This window comes from Pinus tabuliformis, chromosome 6, assembly GCF_031772625.1.
Source record: "Pinus tabuliformis cultivar Carrire ecotype Pingquan chromosome 6, CPIR1, whole genome shotgun sequence".
NCBI lineage: Eukaryota > Viridiplantae > Streptophyta > Pinopsida > Pinales > Pinaceae > Pinus > Pinus tabuliformis.
In genome coordinates, this window is record NC_142292.1 from 399,984,968 (window position 1) to 399,994,903 (window position 9,936).

Consider the following 9,936-nt stretch of genomic DNA (forward strand, 5'->3'; position numbering starts at 1 on the left):
AGAGGTTGTGATTACATTCAGGTTAGTTTTGCATGACTATAGAAAAAAAGTGGTTTTGTTACAAGCCCAAACACAAATAATCCTAAACAAAGAAGAGTTAGGGTTCATATTACTTGAAGTGATCCCCAATTATAGGTTTCCAAATTATTATATAAATAAGTGAATTCGTACATCTAGAAACATTTCGAAAGACAAAATAGTATTTTATAAATTAAAATAGAAAAAAGAACTATATATCTAATAAGAGAGAGAGAGAGAGAGAGAGAGAGAGAGAGAGAGAGAGAGAATACAATACTATTTTACAACTCTTCAATATAGAATATTTTTTCAAAAATTATTCCGACATGCATAAACCCTATTTCCTATAACAAGAATAAATAGTTTTTCAATGTATCCATATTATGGTAACATTCACTATAGAATATCTTTTCAAAAATTATTGCTACTTTCCTAAACCCTATTTCCTTTAACTAGAATAAATAGTTTTTCAATGTATCCATATTATGATAACATTCACAATTGTAATTACAAAGTGAATTATAAAGATTACTTTGGAAAACAAATGATAAAACTATAAAGGTCTCCTTTTGAAATTAATGTAAGTAAATGACACTGCAATATTAACAACCCCCATAGGGAGGGAGAACCTTTATATGCTCAAAAATAAAGCCTGAGAGGGGTGAAAGAAATAGTATATCAAAAATAGGTCATGCCCTTGAGAATGTTTACAACTTTATTGAACATAGAGGAAGTAGTCTATATCCAAAATATGCCGTAGCTACAAATTAAAACACTAATATATGATACAGATGAAAAATGGTAAGCGAGAGGGTCATCACGTGATCAAAGACCTTACAAAATTAAATGTTAAATTAGAACTTGTGGCCATTGCAGGAGAAAACAAAATGAAGGAAAAGGTTTCTCAAAACCTTCCAATAATTTTCATTAATAAATAAAATACTTGTTTCTACTGAAGCACACCTGTGATTAAATTAGCAGAGGCAAACATTGTTCCAGTTTTCTAAAAGAGTTCGTTAAAGGGAAAGAAAATTTAAGAACCTAGGGTACAGGTTATTATACTTGTGGATGCAGAGAAGAGTCACCATGTTCTTTCCAGGAGAAAGAGTAATTTATCTTCATTAACAAGCCATAAAAGTAATTAACATAGAAGTAGTTGTTAATGAATAATTGATTATGTGGGTCCCTAATGGCCCAAGAATCAAAGTTGTTGGATCATAGTGAAACTGGGACGAAATTGAATAGCTTGTCACAAGTTTTCCATCAGCACAGATGACAACCTCAATTGGACTTTGTATGTAAAATTTATGCCTAGTAAAATGTTTGGTCAAACTTGGAGCAGCACTAAAGTTGGCAGTGCAACTAAATTCGATGGACTTCAGCTAAAATTATTTAGACCTCTAGCTAAAAGTAGAATACTAATTTAATTATAAAAACCATTAAATATAGTGGCACTCTCCTAATTTTAGAGGAATATATGTGGCCCAATAATGTGGGGCCACATAGCCTAATCAGATGGTGCTAGGTGGTACCCAATTGGTGGAAAAATTGTCCCTTTTCCGACTAAAATTTGGTGGACAGTTTGTTATATTCAGTAATGGTTTTGTGTAAATGAAACGGTTAATGAAACTGATAGTTTAAATAATATGCTAACGGTTATGATAGCCTGATGGCTTGGGTTATTGTCACCAATGGTTATATATATCTGATGATCGCAATGGTGGTTGGGCTTAGTGTTTAATGATTGGTGATGTGGGATACAGTTCCCACTGACATATAAAATGTATAAACAAAATCAATGAACTACCAAAACTAAAAATAAAAAACATGTCCCTATTGTATCAACAGAATGGTCATGTGTTATAAAATGGTGTTGTTAAATGTTTAGAGCCACATGAGTTTTAAAATAGGCAACCAACGATTAAAACAGCGAGCGGTTTAGGAAGTAACGATTAATTAATTAGTGGTTCAAATAAATGTTTCATTTGTTAATGTAAAATGGCACATTCAAGGTTTAATCCCACAGCCATCCAAGCCTAACAAACTACCTAATAATAGACTACCATCCAATCCATGAACAATGGCGGGATTTTTTATTAATTCCCACCAAAATGTACTTAAACCCAAATTTCTTTCATTTGGTCAAGCAAAGCCGAGAGTGGAACATTTCCTTAGCAGTGTGGAACCCTGACAGAAAAAACCTTGATAGACAAAACCTTGAAGTGGAACATTGATGGTGTAGTTCCAGATGAGGAATATTTGAGTGGAATATTCCCACAATATTCTTATGAAAAATATATGGAGGAATCTTAAATATTCCCTAAGGGGCCATAATTCATAGTGTTGAAATGGGGTCAATATTATGATCCTTTTAATCAAAAAAATTCAAGGATCATAATGGTGTACTCTATTTTTGCATCTGAGAAATGGATTTTAGCAGTCATGGCAAAAAACTGCCTTCTACATTAATTGATAGTGACAATGCTTTAGAGAACAATGCACCTTTCCTAAGTAGGTCATGTTTATAGTCAATACTTTTAGGAAGACAAGATGGACCTACTAGTGTTGTGATTATTGTGTTTGGAGAAGTTTAATTTTAAGCCACTCCTGAGATTGGAGGTATAATGATGTCGTTTCCCATGTACTCCTTTTCAATTGGTTGAGATGAATGAAGCAACCTCCCCACTATTGAAGTAGGGCCTAGAGATGTAGTCAACATTGGATGAAATAGATTATCAAACATTTTGTGTGAATTCTCTTTATGGTCTCCTTTCTGTTGTTTCTTCTTTAAGTATGTTCATACATGGTTTTTACATTCTCTTTCATGCAATTTTTCTAACATCACATGAATAAAATATCTCGGATAATGTTGGTACCAGAGGCATACTTCATCAAGTTTTCTATTAGAGTGATCTTCTTGCTTATGTGAATAATAACTACAGATTGGACATGCAACACAAAGAAGTAACTGTAGAACGAAAAAGCTTTTAGTCAGGATTTCTACAAGATTGAAAACATGGTAGATAATTGTTTGTGGATTATGAGAAGAGAATACAAGAGAAGTAAAAGGAGAATAAATCCAAGGCATAGGATGAGGATTCAGTGAACCAAGGATTTGGAGGAGACCCTATTGAACATCCATCTCCATATTAATGTGAATGTTCTTCTTCGTCATATTCCTCTCATCATTCAAATCAACATCAGTAAAGAATTCAAGCAAATAATGTTGAATTGACAAAACTAGTACAAGGCAGAAAAGAGGCCTTGGTAAAGTTGTAGTGTAATGAAAGCACGATGATGCCATCCTTACCCACTATAGAATCAGAAACATATGTAAACAATGTTAGTGGTACTTCAATTTTGTGTTCTCAATATGATGATGATATCGGTGCATTTGAAAGACACTACATAGCTATAATAGCAAGGGAGTATTAATCAATGTAGGTTGAGGCTACAACACACCATTCCTCTGATCATGATTGTACGTAATCTTCAATGTGGGGTGATAATTTTAGAGGATGAGCTAAGTCAAGATCTCCTCGTTATACTTGCACCAGAGAGAGTGGTCTAGGGAAGGTTATATCAATGAGGAAGGAGACACAACATAAGGATCCCGCTCCACATCGGAGGGGAAGGAAGGTCAACAAAGTTTGGAGGAGGAAGAACTATTGCAACCATTGCAACAATGGTGGGCATAAGATAGCCACATGTTGGAAGCTCCATCAAGAGCTACACCTAAAGAAGGACTAGAATCATGTCAAATCATGAGTGAAGGAACCACCTAATGAAGCAGTTCAACAGGGAAGACAACTACAGGAAGGAATCCCATTATCTTGGTCAGGTAAGAGATTGGTAGTCTTTTTAAATAGTTGAGCATTGAAACCATTGTAAATCAGATGTTGCAAAAATGGTTGTAAAAATGTTGAAGTGTATAAAAAAGAAATTTAATGCAACATAGTGATATTTTGGCCTTCAATTGGATAGCATGGGGTATGGATTTTATTGTAAAATTTATCATGAGCTTGTTATAAACTCTTGTAAAGTAGGTCTATTTTGGAATCTTGCAAGGTTGACATGTATTGGAAGTTACCGATTTGCATATGGATACAAGTGGCAGCTTCACCATTCCTATTTCTGGAGTACAAAGGTGAAGGAGATGAAAGGTGGTCTGCTAGAAAAATTTTCTACACACATCAAGATTGCATTGTTGTTTATACTTGTGGAGGAAAAAAAACCCTTCAGTGGGGAGAAATGATCTAGGTGGATTCCTAGTAGCCCAAAAGTCAAATTCTATGGATTGCAATGAAACTAGAACATGGTCGAAGAGTTCATCAAAAGCTTTTTAGTGGTTTAGAAGGTGCCCCAATCCAACTTCGTATGCATAAGTTATGCCTAGTCAGTCCTTTGGTTACAATTGGACCAAGGGATAAATTTAGCAAGTAGCTAGGCAAATTTGGAGCAACGCCAAAGTTGGAAGTCTAGCTAAATTTGGCAGACCTCTGTTAAACTTACTGAGACATCTAGTTAAAAGTAGTGCATCACTACAATTGACATGACCACTAAACATAGTGGTAGTCGACAAATTTTAGACGTAGATATGCAGCCCAATAATGAGGTACCTCATGGCCAAGTCGGATGGTGCCATGTGGCACATTTGAAAATAGTTTTGGATGGACAAAATGGTCAATTGAGTTGGTTGTTTAAATAATATGCTAATGGTTATGAGATCATAGCGTATTCAATTAATATCACCAACGGTTGTATATAGCCAATAGTTTCAATGACATTTGGAATTAACACTTAGCATTTGGTAGACTAGGATATAGTTCACACCAACATATAAAACTTATAAACAGATAGTAGAAGATTGGTTGAATGAGAGGAAGCGGAAGGCGGCAGGAAGGAGCAAAAATGGCAGAACCCTGACCCTGGGTCCTGCACAGGCTCGATTTTATCCATGGCGTTAAGAACATCAAGCATTGGGTACTGGGAACACTGACGGACTGCTACACGACAACTTCTCACGGGATTCTCGGCGCATTATTATACTCTGCGGTCCCCCCCGGGACACACTGGTCCACTAGCCCCCCTACCTTTCTGCTGGACGGTTCTCTGGTCGATTCTCGCTGGAATACTCTGCACCGACAGACAACATGGGAGATGAAGAACTCGTTGACTATGAAGCGGACCCCACGCCTCACCAGGACATCTGGGCACATTCGAAGAGGCCCCTTATGAAACCTCGGAGTGTTGAACTGGGCTATGAGACAAGTGCCTCATCACAACAACCACATCTGCCGCTCACAGGGAAGAAGAAAATATCAGACCACAACTTGGTCGACTCTCCGGCCCTTGATTGCCCGCCCCTATCCCCTGTGATGTTACATTTGTTGGGTACTTGTTTACAAAACTCGCCTTCTTTCGATACTCCGCTTCTGATTCCCAACCGCTCTGCCTTACAACAGCTCCCACCGCCTCCGCCCCCATCAAACTCACAATCACCGTCTGTTTCATTTATGCCGCAGAACCATTAGCTCCCATCCCGCTCCTCCCAATCCATTCTTCCTAGCCCTAGCAGTTTTGTACCTCGCTCTCCGATACGCTCGGGATGTTTCACTACACCACTTCTTCCGGTTTGCTCTGCTGGATCCGCTCAACACAACTCATCAGATCCATGCCGTAAACTACTTAAGGAGCACCCATTTGGAAAGCACACAGAAAAATTGCAAAAAGGGAGGTGCCTTCGAGCTATAGACTCAGACTTCAACATCACCTTTGGGGCTGAAGCACTGCTGCCGGATGTGATGGAAACCACTCGAAAAGTCCTAGTCGGTAGGGTTAGGGGCCGAACCTACTCTATGGAACGACTCAAGCTCTGGGTGGAGGGGATTTTGGGCACCCTACTCAAAGAACTTCCAGACATCATGGTCCTCACAAGGGGTTGGTTTGCATTACAGTTCCATAGGCCCGAGTACACCCATTGGATCCTCTCCCAATATTGGCATACTGAGCTTGCGCCAGTCCTGCTCAAGCGCTGGGATCCTCTCTTTGACCCAGAACGTGAACAACTGGGGGCTGGATCCATCTGGGTGCGCCTGCCTGGTCTGCCCTGGCATTTTTGGAGCCCATATGTTTTTAAGCGAATTGGGGACACTCTAGGTACCTACCTGGAGCACGACAGATCCTATGAGAAAACGGGAATCAGGACTATGGCTCGTATACTTGTTCATCTGGACACCAGGCCGGGATTAAAGGAGAAAATCACTTTACACCACAACCATGTCTAGCGCAAACAACTGCTGGACTACGAAGGTGTACCATTCCGATGTCGAAGATGCCATAAAATTGGCCACCTCTATAAGGATTGTCCACTGAATTCGGGGGTGACCTCTGACGATACTAAAGGCCCTCGACAGCAGACTACAGTGGATCAAAATACTGGAGCGAATAATCCTACGGAAGGGGAGTAGACTCAACATGAGATTCCACCCAAGAAGACGGGAGATAGTGCCAAAACGCATACCAGAAGGAAGACTTCATCTACACCAGGGCCGCCACGTACCCGTTCCAAGACTGCGGAGGCTGCACTTACTCATTCGGGTAATGCTTCCATTCCCAATTGTTCTCACAATTTTTCTGATGCTATGCAATCTGTTGTTTACTCTTCTTTGCATACCTCCCACACAGATCATGCCCCCCTTCCCTCCATCCTTTGTACCATTGCTCCTCCTCCCCCCACTTTCTCTACCACACCTCCCTCTCACCATTTGGAACTGGGACTCCCTAAATCCTCCACCTCTCCGGCCGGATCCGGATCACACCCCTATCACCTTAGACCCCGGGCACGATCTAGAATTCTGGGACTGGGGTCATCCCCTGGACGCCTCCGCAAGCCAAGGAGAGGCAGATCATCTCAAATCAACTCTGCAAAGCAAAATGTTGTTGCGAACGTCGCCAAGGGGCGACAGTATACCATTGAACGGGCACTTAGAGCTATTGAGCCCCTGACCTGCGGTTCCCCATAATCTGGCTCTCCTACAATTGCAGGGGACTAGCCAACCCCAAAAAAGGACTGGCTCTGAAAAGGCTTTTGTATGAATCAAGTTGCGATATAATATTCCTACAGGAAACCCTTTGCACATCTGACGTGGCGGTGCGGAGTCTACAAGCTCTGCTCCCTGGCTGGATCTTACATGGTTTGGATGCGTGTGGACGATCTGGAGGTCTGCTCATTGGTATAAATCCCAGAAAAAGCAGGCCACTCTCTGTGTGGGGGGGCAGTGGCTTTCTTGGCATGGATATTTTCATGGGCGATTTGGGCATCCCCATCAGGATTATCAACATCTATGGGCCCAAACAGAATAGGCTTTCATTCTGGAAAAACTTCCTAAATTGCAATCATATTACTCAGAATACAGTGTTGGGGGGCGATTTCAACTTCTCCTTAGGGGTTGGAGAATCCTGGGGACATCATGCTCAGAGCGACCCTATTGCGGATCAAATGAGTATGTTATTTGATGCACATAGTCTTGTGGATATCCCCATGAACAAGAAGCTCCCAACTTGGTACAATCAGCGAACAAGTGAGGCTGCTCTGGGGCGGCACTTAGACAGATATATGATGCATGAGGAGCTGATACAATTATTCCCCTTGTACAGACAATGGGTCAGCAGTGGGGGTATATCAGATCACCATCCGATTCTACTACAGGTCAGCGATAAAAAATTGAAGCTGCGCTCCCCATTTAAATTCTTCGCTGGATTCCTCCAAGAGCCGGATTATATCAAGATGGTCTCAGAGTTCTGGGCATCACAACCCCCCCTGAGGGAACAGAGGAAAGCGATGGATTTCTGTGATAGACTGAAGAAGCTCAAAGAAATGACTGAGACTTGGGCGAGAACAAATCGGAACAGAGACGAACAGAGGTTGAAGGACACTGAAGAACAGATAGCTCTATTGACTGATGAGAGGGGTGCCGACTATCTATCCGATGACTCAAAATCATTACTGAATCAGTTACTTGGGCAAAAAACTAAGATTCTACAAGAAAAGGAGGAGCTCTGGAGGCTCAAAAGCAGAGCCATTTGGCTCAAAGCTGGAGACAGTAATACTAAATACTTCCATAATCTCACAAATGATAGAAAGGCATCAAATACCATTTGGAAGCTGCCAAGTGAACTAGATGGTTGGGCTACCACACATCAGCAACTTGCTAATCTGGGGGTAACACATTTTAAGCACCTATTCACTGCGCCGAATGTTATCAATCTACCTGACATCATCAATCTTGCAGGACATTTTCCTCGGTTTGTTGGACAGGAGGACATTGAAGATCTCAATCAGCCTATCACTATACAAGAGCTGGAAAGCACTCTCAAATGGTTTAAAAAAGATAAAAGTCTGGGGCCAGATGGTTGGCCAGTGGAGTTCTACCTTGCCTTCTATGATCTGTTGGGTGGGGACTTATTGGAAGTTATTGAGGAGAGTCGGGTCACTGGGCACATACATCCTCCCATGTACCAGACCTTCATTGCCCTAATACCCAAATCGGATGACCCCACATCCTTCAATTATTTTCATCCAATCTCTCTTTGTAATTGCCTCTACAAAATTATTGCCAAAATCATTGCCAATCGCATTAAACCTATTTTGTCCACACATATATTTGCAGAACAGTTTGCATTCCTCCAAAATCGTCACATCTAAGAGGCCATTGGCACAGCCCAGGAAGCCTTACACTCCATAAAGTTGAAGAACCTCAAAGGAATATCTCTAAAGGTCGACCTTGCAAAGGCCTTTGACAAGGTTAACTGGCTCTACCTAAAGATGATTCTCACCCATTTGGGCTTCCCCCACATGCTCATAAACTTGATTATGGGATGTATAACTTCTGTCTCCTTTGCTATCCTTATTAATGGTTCAGCCTCTCCTCGCTTTCACATCCACAGAGGTATCACGCAAGGTTGCCCTCTTTCCCCACTACTCTTCCTTATTTTCATGGAGGGGCTTAGTAGGCTCATTGCTGTAGCAAAAAGGAATGGAGACTTCAGTGGACTCAAAATTACTGAACAGTACTCTCTTACTCATCTACTGTTTGTTGACGACATCTTAATCTTCCTAAATGGAAGTCTTCGGGACACCATTGCACTAAATGATATACTTCAACTCTTTTGTAAAGCCACGAGCATGGAGATCAACAGGGAGAGATCTACCAGATCCATGATGGGATGCACATATCAGGAATCTCAGCTGGCAAACCAGTACTTTCCCTTCTTGGAAAATAATATGCTGGATGGCATCAAATACCTTGGCTTCAAACTAAGGCCGGATGGGTATAAATCTGAACACTGGTCATGGCTTATAAACAAAATTGAAAAAAGGATCAACTGCTGGCATCATCGTCTACTGTCAAAAGCTGGTAGACTACTACTGATCAAATCTGTTCTTGAGGCTACCCTAGTCTACTGGATGTCCCTCACATGGATACCAAAATGCATCCTACAAAAAATCCAACAAATCTGCAACAGGTTCCTGTGGAATGGCAATAAAAAGGGGAAGATTTTTACCTGGACAAGATGGTCAATGGTCTCCACGCCTAAGAGATGGGGAGGGTGGGGACTAAAATCTCTCTCCGAGTATGCACAAGCGTTGACAGCTAAATAGGGCTGGTCACTACTCAAACTCGACAGTTTATGGGCGGAGGTAATACACCAAAAGTATATTTGGCCCAATAACATCATTGACTGGATCCGTAGACCCACTTGGAATCGACAAGGCATATCTGCGATCTGGAGGGCCACGATAAAAGCTATGCCACTCATTCGAGATAACCTGCTTTGGAGAATTGGCAAAGGCACACAAGTCCGTATTGGCCTAGACCCTTGGCCTGTCTCAGGGAATACACATCTACTACCGGA